The 15770-nt window shown below is 38.6% G+C and overlaps 1 long non-coding RNA gene across 1 annotated transcript in view; it reads left to right on the forward strand.

The window, feature by feature from the left end:
- Positions 1 to 14069, forward strand: part of LOC142052414 (uncharacterized) — a 49345-nt gene extending 35276 nt beyond the window's left edge. Inside the window, exons 3-5 of the long non-coding RNA XR_012658828.1 lie at positions 7555 to 7764; positions 10059 to 10211; positions 12071 to 14069. This is a non-coding gene — a long non-coding RNA (uncharacterized LOC142052414). The remainder of the gene's footprint in view (positions 1 to 7554; positions 7765 to 10058; positions 10212 to 12070) is intronic.
- Positions 14070 to 15770: the final 1701 nt, after the last annotated feature.

Below are 15770 nucleotides of genomic sequence, written 5' to 3' on the forward strand. Positions count from 1 at the left end.
TGTACAGGAGGCTTGTACATGATTCTTGCCAACCCTCCACAGATATGTGATTAAATTTATGAGTGCTGGATTTCATGGGGTGTTGATGTTGTAAAAAAAAGGAAAGACTGAAGGGATATAGAAACTGTGGACATGGGAGAAATACAAGACACCAGCAGCATTTACCCACTGCAACCCATTATGAAGAATGATATTCTTCAGATGTCACTGCATAATTTTCTGCTGCTTGATAAGGGAGAAAAAGTGAAGGTAGAATGGTCTCAAAGTAAAAAGAATGGAATGGCAGTAGTGATAGTGTTGCTGTAGCTGTCATGTCTAACCTTGCCTTACTGAAATAGCAATAGAGTTTCAAATAAAAAGATGAGACTCATTTCTGTAGCTGTAATATGAGAGACCTTTGCCCTGAATCCATCCAGAATTATGGCAATTTAATAAATTACTACCCATTGGTAGAACTGCAGGAACTGTCTGTGTGCACACTGTGAGCCTGTGTCTGGCAGGGGTTTGAATCTGTTCAACAGAGATTTATTTTATGTCACTTTATCTCAAAACCAGGAAAAGCTTGTGAACATTCATAGTAGTTCCATGCTAACAGCAACTGAGCCACCCTAGCATTGCCATGGGTCTGAGCCAGTCGGCTCCTGAAGATTGGTGAGTCACAGAGCTCAGAGTTAGAAGGCTTTTCAATCCGCAAGGCATCACGAACTTATCACATCTGAACTCCCATAAACCATTGATTTTCACCCAGGTGGACTGTATGGGGACCAATGATTTTTATTCGTCTATATCCTACACAACAACTGAGGTCTCAAGGAAAGAAAAAAGAAAAAAGAAAAAAAAAAAAAAGAGGAAATAAGCAAAAGCTCATGCTGCCCAATCTTCTCCTAAACTGGATTTATGTGGAATCTGCGTCACTCATTAATCCTTCTCTCCATTCCACTCCTCAGCTCAGTGGCTACATAAAAGGATCCAGTTAACATCTTTAAAAACTCCCCAGGCCTCAGTTCCTGAAAGGATAATGCTTCTGGACAGAAGTAAAAAAATTGTCTTTCTTGGCTTCATCTCAGGACGTCCTTCTTTCCTTCAGACATTCCTTGTACTATATTCTCTGATTCTATCCAGACTATTGTGTCTTGCCAGAATCCCCTCTGAGCTTTGGTGGAAAAACCCTACATACAACTCTTCTCTTGACTGTATTTTTCCTTCTTTTGGTCTCTGGGTGTTGGGGCAGATTTCCTTTTCCAAGGAAAAAATCTGTTTAAGAGTCCAAGAGTAGGAAAGTTCAAGGAGTTTCACTGTTTCCTTCACATCATTCTTTGTCTCAATGTGGAGAGGGAGTGAGGCAAGAATGGGGGGAGGAAAAAGGGCTGGATGGTTGACCTTTTGAGTATTTAAAATGGTTTGGTGCTTAAAACCTTGAGAATCCCTGAGGTCTGCTAAAGACTTGGATTATTCTTTCCTACAGCTCTGTACCTCCTCACAGGTCCTCAATTCATTGCTCTCTTGATGACTGTCTCATGGGAGGATGCTCACTCTACGTAAGGCATACTTTATTTAGTAGTGATGCTGAGTTGGCTTAACAGTGTGATAAAATGGAGGGCTCTAGAAAGGGCCAACCTCCTTGTACAGAATATATATTGTGCATTTTCCTAGGGTTTTGTTGCTCGAATAAAAAAGACAATTGACTTTCTTAAAGTCAGTGTCTCAATTCTAAAAGGAAGGGACAAAAAGAAAATAGGCCTAGCTAGAACCTCTTTAGTGAGCATAAGATGAATCAGACTGACTGCTTGTCTTCCATGCTTTTGGCTTGTGTCTCTGGTATAAATGGGAGATAATCTCTGTGTGCCATAGGGAAATGCCCAGGGCTGGTGGTGTTATACTCCCTTCAAAGCATTAAAGCAATGTATAGCCTGTAAGAGGCTCAAATGTGATCTCTCCATCATCTGGAATAAGAAAATAGCTGTACATTTTTTATTTTTAGCTAAATTTTAGGTATTATTAACCTCTCTAATAAGAGACATCAGTATGAACTCTATGGTATTTTGCTTGGATTCATCCCATTTTAGAATTACACAAGTGCAAAAAGTCTGTTTGAAAATATTAACTCAATTCTTTTAATACATGCAAATAACTCAGACAGCCTCTGTTTATTTGTATGTAAAATTTGGGAAGGGAGGGAAATGCTTTTGGGCAGTTCTTATGCCAGTCCTTCATTTGCTGATTTTCGAGTTTAGATGCCAAGTATATTTTTACAAGTTGATTACAAACCTTTGGTAAATATTATTTCTATTGGATTACTGACATAAGCTGACCTACAGAACCGAAAATGTTCTGCAGGAGTTCTCAGTTATGGCAAAACATGATAATATGCATCAAAATAGTTATGGGTTTAAAGAGACAGTATCACATTCTGACAAAAATTGCTTAAATCACGCTTCAGGAAATCCTCCGAAGTTCCCATTTAGTGCTCTGAATTTTCTTTCCATAATGGTTGATTGCCAGGGAATTTGTACATAAATTAAATTTTATTGCCTCATTATATTTGACTGATTTATGTAGAGGCATTTGTGTAATGATGAGTGAACCTTGAAAGGTTTTAGGGGTTTGGTTTTCTGCAGGGAAAAATGCCACAGTTTCGATCTCGCTATTGGTTTGGATTTCCTGAGAACAGGCTTTCTCATCACATTTTCTCCAGTATTTCCTAGTAATAAACCTGGCTAAAACAACACGCTTGCGCACAGTCAAGATTTACAGGAGTTTCTCAGAAGTGCTATGGTTGTCATTCTGGAATAGTGGAATTTCCTTAGCTCGTAAAAGGTAATTGTAGGGCAGTGACAGCTTGTTTCAATATGTTTGTAATGCTGGTTTTCTCTCTGAGGGGTGCAGTTGAGTATTTTTAATCCCAGAGAAGCAAAACCAAAAAAGTCAGCTGAAGAAAGTGGATGTCTCTTTAGTCTCCATGTTGATCATGTGTTGCTGAGGCATTTCTGAGCAGTGGGAATTGCCTGATGCCATTTTCGTGTGCTGGGAGGCTGGACCATGGCCAGAGACTGAGGAAGCCCGTGGCGGGCAGTGACGTGGGGCAGGCAAAAGGGGCACCTGTCAAGACACCCCACAGGATGGTGGCTCCCCATGGAGGGCAGCCAGGGGCTGTGGGGACTCCCTGGGGCAACAGTCAGGGTCTGTCTCAGCCCTGGACAGGGTCGGGGCAGCCCCAGCCCTGAGCATTGGGCACCTTGCTGGGGACAGGGACAGGCTGGGATGTTGGCCTGTGGGTGGGCCAACAGGGGAGGGCTGCACCTGGTGTCCCAGCACAGGGACTGACAGCCCTCGGGAGCTGAAAAGTTGTTGTGGGCTATGGTGGGGGTGGGAGAGGCCCCGGGGGACTGGGCAGGGATAGGGATGCCCTTAGTCCTGACAGTGTCTCCCAGAGGGAAACCTTGGTACCAGCACTGCCAAGGCTTGCGAAGCTGAAGATAAACCATAACTGAGTGCAGCATAAGTAATGTGTAGCTCCATCAAAACCCACAGGACAAATTCCCAGAGAGTGGGCAGAAGCAGCACTGCTGTCTTATCTCTTAGGCTGCTTCCTGCACACTGCCTGAGCGGCCATTCCTTGGGCTGAACTCAGCTCCACCAAGCTCACACCAGAGCACCAGCCTGTCGCAGAGCTCAGCCGGTGGCTTGTTCCCAGGGGACCAAGGAGCTGAGGCGGGAGCTGGGCACAAGCGCAAGCCTCTGGGAAACATCTTAGGCTGAACAGGAAGGTGTTTTTGGAGTGTTAGTGTCTGCTGGCTTTGACAACCACTTGCTGCATGGGTTTTCTGGATCACTTTCCTGGAATTCACTGCCTACATTTCATCCAACTTCCATTTCAGGCAGAAAGTAGGCACTCTGGATCTCATCTTGCAGTCTTCTCTCCATAACCTAGCTCCAAAAAAAGGCAGTGGCAGTGAACAAAACCCACCAACCTGCTGGGGAAGTGGTGCTCAATATAGGTTTTTGGGTGTTTGGACTTTTTGAGCACAAAAGCTAATTTGTTTTCTGCTTTCTCAATTGTTGCCACTCAGCTAAAAGTGACAAAGTGGGTGCTGACTGAAAAAAAAAACCAACCAATCTCAAGCTCTGTAATGCCAGAAAGTTATTATTTTGGGGCTCTGGTTGAGAGGAGAAAAATGTTCTAATTCATCCTGCCATTTTGTCATGTGTCATTTAGGAAGCTTCTCCAAACAACGTTTTTTTAAGGGGAAATTAAAGACAGCACAAAACCTTTCAAATGTTCTCCTGAAGTAATTATGTAATCATATGTGTTTTCTAGAAAGTATGGTTGGTTTGGCTCTTTCTGGTTCTGCAGATTTTAAGAGATCTGAACTGGGTTTGCCCAGGCTAACTCCAGAGCTGGAACTGGGTGACTGACACTGTAGGTAGCTGAAGTTCAAAAGCAGCCCCACAGCATTTGTGTTGCCTCTTGATTAAACAGTGCCCTGTGGATTTCATAGACTTTGCCAATGCAGAGCACAGGTCTCTGTAAAGTAATCTTTTATGCAATGCAGACTTACCTTCAGGCTTAATGCACCTCACAAACTCATCCTACATTACTGGGGAGGTGGAAATCTTAGATTTAAAGCCTAGACTTAAACAAAAAGAGAACCTGGCCCACCATTTAGAGAAAAGTGGGTTTACTTCTTTGTGAAAGATGTGATCCTCACCATGGAATACCGTCAGCTCCAAACAGATTTTAATTATTAAAAATATTGGCTTGAATTCTGAAATGCCTCAGATCATGTGTCAATCCGTGAGAGGTAATGGGGCTGCATGACATGCGGATATCACCCAGCATCTCTGGCAGCTGGAGCATTCAAACATTCTTGGTGTTTTTTTGCAAGTTACCTGGGTTATTTGTCATATGAAGTATATAAAGAAAATGCTGATGTTTAGTATTGTGCCATAAATTTTTTCTACTCTAAATGCCTTTCTTTCAGATGGTGGTCCAGATTAGAACATGTGAAAGGTTTGAGCTTATATACATCATGATTTTTTTTGTATTTAAACTTTCCTTCCGTTTTACTTGTGTATGAGGCTGTATCTCCCGCTGCCCAAAATTTAAGAAGAAAAATTTCAACGCTGATATACTGGAGCTTAATTTTCTTTCTCTCTCTTTTTTTTTTATTTTAATTTTTTTTTTTTAATTTTGCCTCTGCACCTGTGGCTTTCTATCAGTATGGAGAGTTAAGATTGTACTAGCAGATCAATACATCACTTAATCCTATTCTCTTTTGTCACAGAAGGAGCAGTGTGGATCTGAACAGCTCGCTATTCCCATAAAATCTCAAGCTTAAAAAACCCAGCAGCTCCCCCACCATTAATCTTCTTTATGATTTGCAAAGGGTGTTAATTTTTGCATAGATTAACCTAGTATGTTTTGGTGTGTACTTTTGATGCCTGATATACAAAGGCTCCGCTGAGATTCTTGCTTTGATTTATTGGTTGCTTGGATATCTATAATTTCAAAATAAGGGAAATGCCTGAGGAAATTTCTGGGATCTTCTCTTTCACAAAGGGGAAGTAAAGGCAAGATGAAGGATATAGAAAAAAAATTAGGTGGTTTTTTTTTTTTTTCTCTGGTTCACACAGGTTTACCTGAAGACTTTAATTGTTCCTACAACAATTAAGCTGAGGTATGTTTTATTGTCTGGGCTCAGACTTTACATTTAGTTTTCTCCTGTCAGACCTGTACAAAGTCAACTCCTAGTTCGTAAGGATGGAGTTACGTGCTTGTCTAATTTGTTCATCTGCCTCCAAAGTTGGGCTCTGTTGATGGGTTCAAGAGTCTGTGCCCCTTTGGGGTGTGAAGATATGACGCACATGTCTATTCTTTCATGTATGTGCAACATTTTCACCAAATTCACAGAGTATTTGGAAGTAATCAGGATGCAGTCAGTAACCTATAAACTTTTCACTTCTGTAAGTTCATCGTCTTTTCCTTACAAAAGGGAACATGCTTATTTCATAATAAAACTTTTTATAAAATTACTTCCCTCTAGGAAACAGACTCTTTACTGTTAATCCTAATAAAAAGATTACTGAAAATTTTTTGCAGTACTAATTAGACATTAGTATAAATTGTCATCCAGTCTATAGTGGTTTTCTTTAGTAAAGGATATGGTATCTATGACGATGTACTCACCATTCTCAGTACAAATGCCCAATCTTTTCCTGAACAAATCTGACTGACTCTGTTAGAGATAAGTCTGCTAAAAGGAGGGCAAAATATGCTTAAAACTTTATGAAATTACCAAAGAGGAATTCTCATGGAATAATTCTGTTCATATGATTTTGCATATTCACAGAGTTTAATTGATGAGACCAAAAACCAGGCAGGACCACTGAATTTCTATTCCTACCCCTGGCTTATAATTTTGCTTAGTTACCCCTGACTGGAAACTGCAAAGTTATGTGTTTTTTTGTGCTTATTTTCATGTAACATTTGAATTTGAAAATATAAAGAGATAGAATATGTCAATTCCCTGGAGATTTTGTTCTGATGATGAATCATCCTCATTCTTAAAAATCTGCCCCGCTATTGTTTTGAATAGGATTGACTTTGTTTCCAACAATTATTGTTTGCTATGCCTTAAATGATAGAGCCCATATTTTCACTATTAATGTCTGTCAGTCAGGTCACCTCTAAATCTGATGTCTGGTTAGTTAATCAGGTAGAGGTCTGTAATCCCTGAATTTTAAGGTATTTTGTCTATAACTTGAGTAGTTTTTCTGCATCCATTCAAACTTTCAAAAGATGTTTTATTAATAAGCACAAAGAACTGCTATATGTTTCAGGAATCAAACTGCATCCAGTTTTTGCATTCATACTTGAAAAGTGCTACTGAAAAATGTGAATTGTGTGTGGAAAACACCTTAAAGAAATCAACTATATTATAAATGTTTCCTATCTGATTTCTAGTGAAATCACTGGGATTCATCATTATGAACCTTGAGATCTGTTCTTTACTGGTATTGTCTGCTTTTTTCCAAATGAATGCTTATTGGTAACCCACTCAGTTGCATGTATACTCAGGTGCAGACCTTCTTTTCATTATAAATTTTGACTTTTGCAAGTTATCTAATAATTCAATTAGCTTTTAGGTTGTTTAATATGTATTTTCTTATTTTTGTCTCTTTGGTAGATGGAATATCCAGAGGAAATGTCCCTGGCAGCTGGGAAGCACACACTGTTTATTAATATTACAGGGGATATATATAAACTTTCAATGCAGCATTTAGCCTTTAATATGTCTCTCTTCATTGTTATTAATGTGATTTAAATCACAAAAAATTACATTGTCTTCAGCAAACAGTGACTGAAGTTGGGCCAAAAGTAACTTAATAGCGGTGAAGCTTCTCTATTCGGGCAAGGAGAGGACTACATGTGTTCATACTTGCTGGGAGCTTTCATGTATTTTGTGTTGCAGAGGAGTTCACAGGGTTCATTTTGTACAGAGGTATGGAATTCTTGCCAAAACAATCCCTTATACAGACCCATTTGTCACTCAGGTATCACGGACCTGCTACATATCATGTTGGGACAGCAGTTACACCAGACCCTGAGAATATGAAATGGAGGCCATCTGGAGATCTGGATAGTGTTTCATTGTGCAGCTGAAAATTTACATTCGTCGTTTAAAGACTGTGAAGATCTCAGAGAGGTTGCTTGGCTGAAGTGATTCAGTTCCTTAGAAAGAAGAAATATCCAAGTTCCTTGGGGTAGGTTTGGCATAAACTGATGCCAGATTTGACACTGTGAAGTCAAAGCAGCCATTCCAGTTTTACCAAGAAATGTATCTACTTTCCAATCCCTTCATAACTACTAATTTACTAGTTATTTTACATGCCTATATGTGCATGTTAAAGTCTTTTTAAATACCATAATGTATTTAAAGTCAAAATTATGATCAAATCATGAAGTTTTTTATACTAACCCATAGTATGCAACCTACCAGTTTTTGGCTTTGACTACTGTGCATTCTTTCTTTGACTTATGCAAAATATTTCACTTTATGATTACTAAATTATCTTTTGTTTGTTTCTTCTTTTTATTTCTCCTACCTGTGGCATTTCTTTACTTCTGAGTTGCCTTGTTATATTTACTTTCAAGATGCAGTTGATTTTCCCAGAATAGTGAAGATGCAGCCTTCTGTCAGACTTTTGCTTCAGCTACCTGTAAAAAGAGGTTTTCATTCACTACTTTCAGTGTTTAATGACTATGGATCAAATCATACCTCCTGCTAGGATGCTGTCCAGATGCTTCCAAGGTATTATGACTAATGGAACTGGAGAGTGATGCTTGTCATATACCAACAGTTTGGAGGAGCATCAAGAGCTCTGCAATGTGAGCAGAGATAAAGTTTGTATAAAAAAGACAGGTCTTTCAGCATGTAATATTGTTTCCCCGAAATGTTCAATATTGATTGCTTTTCTCCTAGTTCTGTTGTCTTGCTGAATTCCCACATATTAATCAGAGTGAGAAAGTGTGTAGAGTCTCTGCTAGGAGACTCTACAGCAGACGACGATCATCCAGCTTAATGCGGGGCTCAATTTAATTCTACCTTATTCCGTTTTCATAGTGGAAAATCTAGACCATAATAATGTTGATGCCTTAGTATTTTTCTGAGACATTGCTTAATTCAAAATGATAAATAATGTTAATCCACTCCTTACTGGCTTGAATTTGTATATTTTCATTGAACTGAGCAGTTCCACTGATGGCAGTGAAGATGCATTCTTACTGCAAAGTTTTAGTAGTGGATTTGTAAATCATACGTGGGTTTCAGTTCAATGAAAAATATGCAGGAGAGAGAAACACTTGGTATCCTGTGGTAAGTCAGCTTATTGAACTATGATTTCCATGCTCTTTAGCAGTAGACATGGTATCAGCCAGCCTTCACAGTATTTGTGCAGCCATTTGAGAGAGTGAAAATGCAGCTTTCTTCCTGCTGAGGCAGCATCATCGGTATGCTGTAGCCAACAGCTAAACTGCAGATTGTGCTCAGGACAATCTTACTAAACACCTTAAGTATCTACCGTTTTCATTAATGGATTTAAAACAAACTAGAAGAACTGTGACAAAGCTTATTGCAAATATGTTACAGAGATGAGAGCAGGCACTGGTACTGCTGGAAGTGGGATGAAGCATGGGATCTGTCTAAAATATTACCTGCTTCTACTATTGTTCTGTTCAAACACTTCACGGTCTTTAACATTATTTACCCTCACAAAACTCTGTAGCGGCAGTTGTGCCTTTATCTCTGATTTACAAGGGAGGAAGTTAGAGTACAGCTAAACACCTTGCCTTAAGTCATACAGGAAGCATATAGCGACTAGAGAAGTTAAATACTAAATTAGTTCACTGTTTATTAGACCTTTCTTCTTCATTAAATAACTTTTGTTTCTGTAGATGAAAATGAAAGAGTTGTTGTTTACTGTGAAATGTGGTGTAGAACACCAATTCTAATGCTTTTGCATGACCAGTGATAACACAGTAAGTGTGTGTGAGTAATTGCTTAAAGCAAGCCAGAAAATAGCAGGAATCACAGCAAAATTTTTCTTGGAAATGAATGTAGGCTATATAAAAATTGAAATTATTTGTGTGTAAATAATTCACAGTAGTATTTCCCACAACTGACAGAAAACTGTCTTGAGATGGAGCAGCAAACCACTACAAGTGAGTAGACCTGAAATGAGAGTGGCTAATGGAAAGGCTTTGCTGTTGGTTCACACATTGTGCTATCACAGAAGTCAGCCAGAGATGAAGTGCAGTCACTGAGTGTTGTGTGTGAAGAAATAAAAGATGCAATGTGGATGGTGGAAAACATTTAGGTATTTACAATTTGTTATTGCATACCAGAGCAACTGTGATATAGTAAGATTAAGATTAACCATTTGCCAGATAATATCATATCAAGCATCTTACTGGTGTTGCACATCCTAATGCTTATCTCAGAATTCAGGGAAGTATCCAGGAGCCTTGTTTCACAAAATGTCTTCTTTCCTACACTTAGGATGATTCAGAGATAGAGAAGGGCGGAGGGCTCTGGTTATAGACTTGCCACAAGGCATCCTGGTGAAAGATGTGAGACAGGCTGGATGGAGCTGGAAGAGTTTTGTAGAATCTTATACGAAGAATCTTGTGCCATCCTACAGAACAAAACACTGTAAGTTGCTTTGAAAAGCCGTGTGATTTCCATTAGATCCAGCCATCTGATTTTTCTCAGGTTGCTATTAAGGGCCCCATCTATCACAATCCAGGGTGACACACAGTTCGTAATCATTTCACTTTCTTTCTGCGTGCAGAGGGTTTGTTACAGTTGAGTGTTGCTTGAGGGTACACTAGATGGCATTCTTGATAACTGTGCATTTCTGTATACACTTGCTGATGCTCAAATATGGTTTAGGGATTCCTGGAATAATTTCAGCAAGTGTGCTAAATTCCCCATCTGTGGCAGTTGCTTAAATGCTACACATATAGTTCTGGCTGTATATCACTTTCCCAGATACAGGCAAGTGGATGACTGGTGTTTAAGCTTTGACAGCTCGTTAACTAGTCATCATCAAATTGCTAGGTTACCTGTTTGGAGAGAGTAGTCTCTTCAGTGTAAATCAGGCTGCCTCTACTGACTTCAAAGGGAGTAGGCTCTTTATGGTAGCTTTGGATCTGGCCCACTGCCTTTCAAACTGTACCCCTTGAAAGCTCTTCTGTGAAGAAGCCTGGGGCAGACAATTATGATGACCTTCTTCATGATCTTATTGTAGCATTCATCCTCTTTCACCTTGTAATATTTGGCACCACCAAGTTGCATTTAATGTTAGATAAAAACCAGCTTGGGGCAAAGCCATTTATGTTTACATTTTAAACAGCAGAGAATACTTTGGAGATCTGTGAAAATAAAAGCCAGCAGGGGTGACGTCCACCTCTTCTGTGGCCCTTATCTGCACCGTATAAATGAGCACAGTCAGTATTTAGAGTTCTTACAGGAGATAAATCTATTGTATTTACATTTTTGTTAGCAATCCAGGAAACTTCAGAAGTAAGATTTGTTATAAATAAATATTTATGATTAGATATAATATTTCTATCTGACACATATGTAGCTGTGGGAGGATTTTATGCTGTATTAATATAAAAGAATGAAGTGTGATCGAAATGTCTGTGTTAGTTTGATTCAAAATGTCTAAGAAGGAAGTAATCTTTCAGTCAAGAATTATTACTCGCTAGAGGGATATTTATCAATCATTTTAACTGAAAAAAAATGAAAGAGCAGGCTCAGCCTAAATATTCATCCTTACTCTAGCTTTTGAGGTTTCAGATATGATTTCCTGGTCAGTGACTGTTTTTTTGAATAAACCGCTACAAGGCACAAGCAAAAGATAGACTGTTGATGAAAGAAGCTTCTGTGTCAGTTCTTTATAGTCATCAGACTATGATCATCAAGCATGATCTGAAGTTTTGAACCACTGAGCTGAAAGAGATCTTAAAACTTCATCTAGTGCATCTGCATTCTCTAAGACAAGATGTAGTGTTTTTAATCTATGTCAAATAACCTCACCATCATTTTGTGGTCACTGTTTGCATAGCATTTTGAACATATGTTAAAACTAACTAAATAAACAATCCAATCCAGCCAGCTCAGTCAATATTAAACATGCTGAACATTAACTTGAATATTCAGCTGAGCAAAATGGGAAAGGAATGCAGAATGTGGTATTTGTTTTTCATTAAAGCAGTTGCTTTATATGCTATAAAACTATTTTGGTGTTAATAAACTGTACGCAATCCTTTAAATGTATGTTCCCCCTAAACTTACCAAGTCTGTTATTTCTCTATCCCTGTTATTAATTTTCCATGTGCACCTATTTAAACCCAGGGTTAAAATGGGGTCAGTCACACTGTCATGTGTAACTAGTTCAGCCAAGCAGTTTGGTGAGCAGTAAAAATTAGAGGCACTAATTGACAAATAATGTCACCTGGAGTTTTACTTGTGTAACTGTGTCATGTTTTGCTTTTGATACACAGGGCTGAACCTCTCCCTCTCTTTCATTTTGCCTGTGGATTTTAGACTCCAGGGTAAGTTGGAGGGAAAAAGCAGGAAAACTTCAAGGAAACTGCCCAAGTTCTTTTACTGTCATCTTACACTGAGTCATCTCTTTCATCAGAAAATGGTTTATCCAGCAAATTTAAGTGTTTTTGAAATACACATAAATATGCTCTGACATGTTCCAGTGTGCTCAGCATTTAAAATTACTCATCAAATGACATATTTCAGTTAAAGGTTGACTCTGAGTTGTTCATAATATGCCTGTGGGCACCTTGTCTGTATGGCATGCTCAGCAAAAACCTGCTCCAATAATAAGCAGCAGATCCTAACCTAAAAGATTGACTATTGTTTTGAAATTTTCACTATGTTTATTATGCTCTGCTTGTCTAAGTATTTGGTCATCTCTTTCATATGTGACACTGTTTCTGTTTCCTTGTTGAATATATTCCCATGCCCTCAGCTCTCAAGACAGACTCATGAACTCTTCCAGCACAAACACTTGTACATATGTATTTGTATGAGTCAGCTCCTATTTACATGCTAAGCAAACAAAAAGTTGCTGTTATAAACACATTGGCAGATAAACAGAAGGGATAGTAAGGACCATCAAACTGAATTTACTGTTTTTGTTCTGAACAAACAAGCATTTTGTCTTGGCCTTTTCTACCTTTAATAACATTTCTTTAAAACTATTTCCTGTAGTGTCTGCTTCAAAACAAAAAATCTATACAGGTACAGTTACTTCATCCTCTAAAATATCACACAGGCATTATAATGACCCAAAGGTGAATGTCAAGCTATTAACAAAACCCTGCCTAGGTGAGCTTTAATTGTTTCCAGGTTTCATAATCAAATTTCATACAGTTCTGTACAGTGAGTAACTGCATGGAGTTGAGCCACATGTAATTTTAAAGAAAAATTATAACAATTCTTTGTTAGAATTCAATGTTCCCTGTAAAAGAAGGAGGCATGCCTCAGTGCTACCAAGAAATCACTGTATGATTCTTATATTAAATATATTAAAAGTATACCTATGTGTGCATATGCAGAGATATGCTTTTATACATGTATGTATATATACATATGCCTGTATACCAAGATACATATGTATACCTATATGCATATACACATCTGTTTATATACATAAATACATAGAGTTACAAATATGCACGCTTCTGGCATATTTACAATTACAAAACTTTACAATTTTATAGCTATAGAGAAGAAATCAATACAGCTTTGCTTTGAAGACATAGTGGATTTTCGGTGTTTTTTTTAAGCTATAGTGTGAAAGTAATTTTATCTGGAAGTCCAAAGGAGGTCAGTTTTGGATACCTTGCTGTGCCAAGAAGGGATAATGCATAATTATGCTATGCTTTTGGTGTCTCTTTAAAATAAAATCTCATTGGAACAGATAAGGGTTCAAATACATGTTACTTTACTTAAGCTCTCAATGACAATAATAGTTTTCACAGTTCATTTGCTCTTGCTCTTGTTTTACTTCATACAGCTGTGCATGGGAATCTGGTCTGCAGGTCATTATACAATCTTTATGCTCGTAGCTGAATCATCTGCGGAGATTGATTGAAAACATACTTCACGTTTGATGTGTTTTTTTTTTCCCTGCATTTGCCTTAATACTTAGTTCATTACGGTATTTCTGGAATGCTGAGTCTTTTTGACATTCATACACCCATGAGGACAGCAAAAGGCCTAGCTTGCACTATTAGATACAAATTACATCTAAGATCCTTTATTTAAATAAATCTCAAAGTACTGTCGTAAACTGATAAATGCCAAGAAATATAAATTTAAAGCAACTTTGGATCATACTGACATGAAAAATACCATAGCAGAAAGACTTAGGTGTTAAATATTGACCTTAACTTTGCATTCTTTGGCTGTTCCTGGATGAAGTCAAAAGCTTAATATTAGGCTTTTATTGTATACATTAGCAATCTTTCATATTGTACTGGAGCTGCATGACAAGCAAAACCACATTAAAATGTGTGTTATATCACTAAGAGATGATGTAAATCTTTATTGAGTCTTTATCTCTTTTCACATTGAAAGCTGGTTAATCCCTTCCATTTTCTTTTATGAAGGCAGAGGTAGACCGCAGAAGAGCCAGAGGGATGAGGCTAAATCACATAATGTCTGACCAAGAAGTAATAGGAGCCCTGAGCATGTGTGTTTTTGAGATACACAGGGTGTAGCTAGCAAATCTGGAGGCTGGCCATGCTCAACCATATCATCTTTTTGACCAGAAGTAATTTCTCTGTGTCTGACAGTGGTGTATTAGCTATGACCTTATTTATCCCTATTTTGCATAATTGAGCATAAGTTGTGTTTGTGGACTTTACATGGAAGCATGTTTGTAAGAGGCTGGGTTATTAAAGAAGGTGAGAATTACAAGAATATACTGAATCTCTATGTTCATACCTTCTATATAAAATATATCTTCTTGGATTTCCCATAATAAACATTGATATATTATACGATGATTGCTCTCATCACAGACACCAGGTTATAGCTAACAATCTCTGAAAAACTGTGTTCAACCTGAAGTAGATACCAGCCACAGCCACTTCCATCCACTTTGTATATGGCATCTGGATAGGGCACAGCCTGACTTTGAAGCTCTTTTCAGTTTTCAGGAATCTTTCAGTTCCTCATTGCTTATCCTCAGGCAAATGCAATAACCACAGAGCTCCAGGTAACATTAGCAGCTGGAGGAGGAAAGATAAATTCCACATGCTTGTTGAAGCTTGCGTTGTCACTTTGTAGAAAGGAATGCATGATTCAGGGAGTTTTAAACAGAAAGCACAGTTGAAGTAGCCAGTCACTTTGTAGCCAAGCCACAAAGGATGTGTCATTCTCAGAGGAGCCATGCTGCCTTTTTCTGGTTTCTTTCTGGCCCAGATAACCTTAGTTATTGTCTGCATGGCCTATTAGCTCTGACCACTGACCTAAGGAGGAAGAAATCCCTTTGGCATAGGAAAGATTTAGCTTTCATCTCCCACTTCCTGGGGAAGCCACTACGTTTTAAATAAATGGTTAGTTGTACTGTGTCCTCCTCCAAGAATACAGTAGCTGTGAAAACAATTCATGCTTTCTGGGGGTCTGATCCAGTCTATGTGCATAAGGTCTACCATGATAATGCTTACCAGGTCAGGAAGACCCTGGGAGACTTCAGTGAAGGAACGCCTGCTTGACACCCAGCCTGGTCTTCAGTGTGAGCTTTACAGTGCAATGCTCAACCATGCCAAAACATAAGAGCCTCTGCAGTTGTGCAGAAGTTAGGCTTTTTGGGAAAAGCAACAGCTATGAAGACTAGGTGCCTTGATGTTTATGTGGCACCTGAACAGGGGCTTTCGGGAACACCATTTTGGATGTAGTTACCAAAATATCACCCTTTCCCCAGATAGGTGTCTAAATCTTTTTCTTTTTGTTTATTTTGGGTTTGGATTCAACCTTAAATCTCAGGCCAGATAACATCTTGCCCCTAAGCAAGACTTGTGTTATCTTGTACTCAGTGAGGTGAGCTTAAGTATGAAATTGGCCCTTTAGTCACCTGTCAGTTCTCTGAACAGCTGGCTAGCTTTCAACTTGTCGGCTTTGTAGCTGGTTTAATCATGAGAGCAATGATTTGAAAAGAGGGGGGTTTTTTGTCTTCTG

The sequence above is a fragment of the Phalacrocorax aristotelis genome, chromosome 2 (genome assembly GCF_949628215.1).
Source record: "Phalacrocorax aristotelis chromosome 2, bGulAri2.1, whole genome shotgun sequence".
In the NCBI taxonomy this organism is placed as follows: Eukaryota; Metazoa; Chordata; class Aves; order Suliformes; family Phalacrocoracidae; genus Phalacrocorax; species Phalacrocorax aristotelis.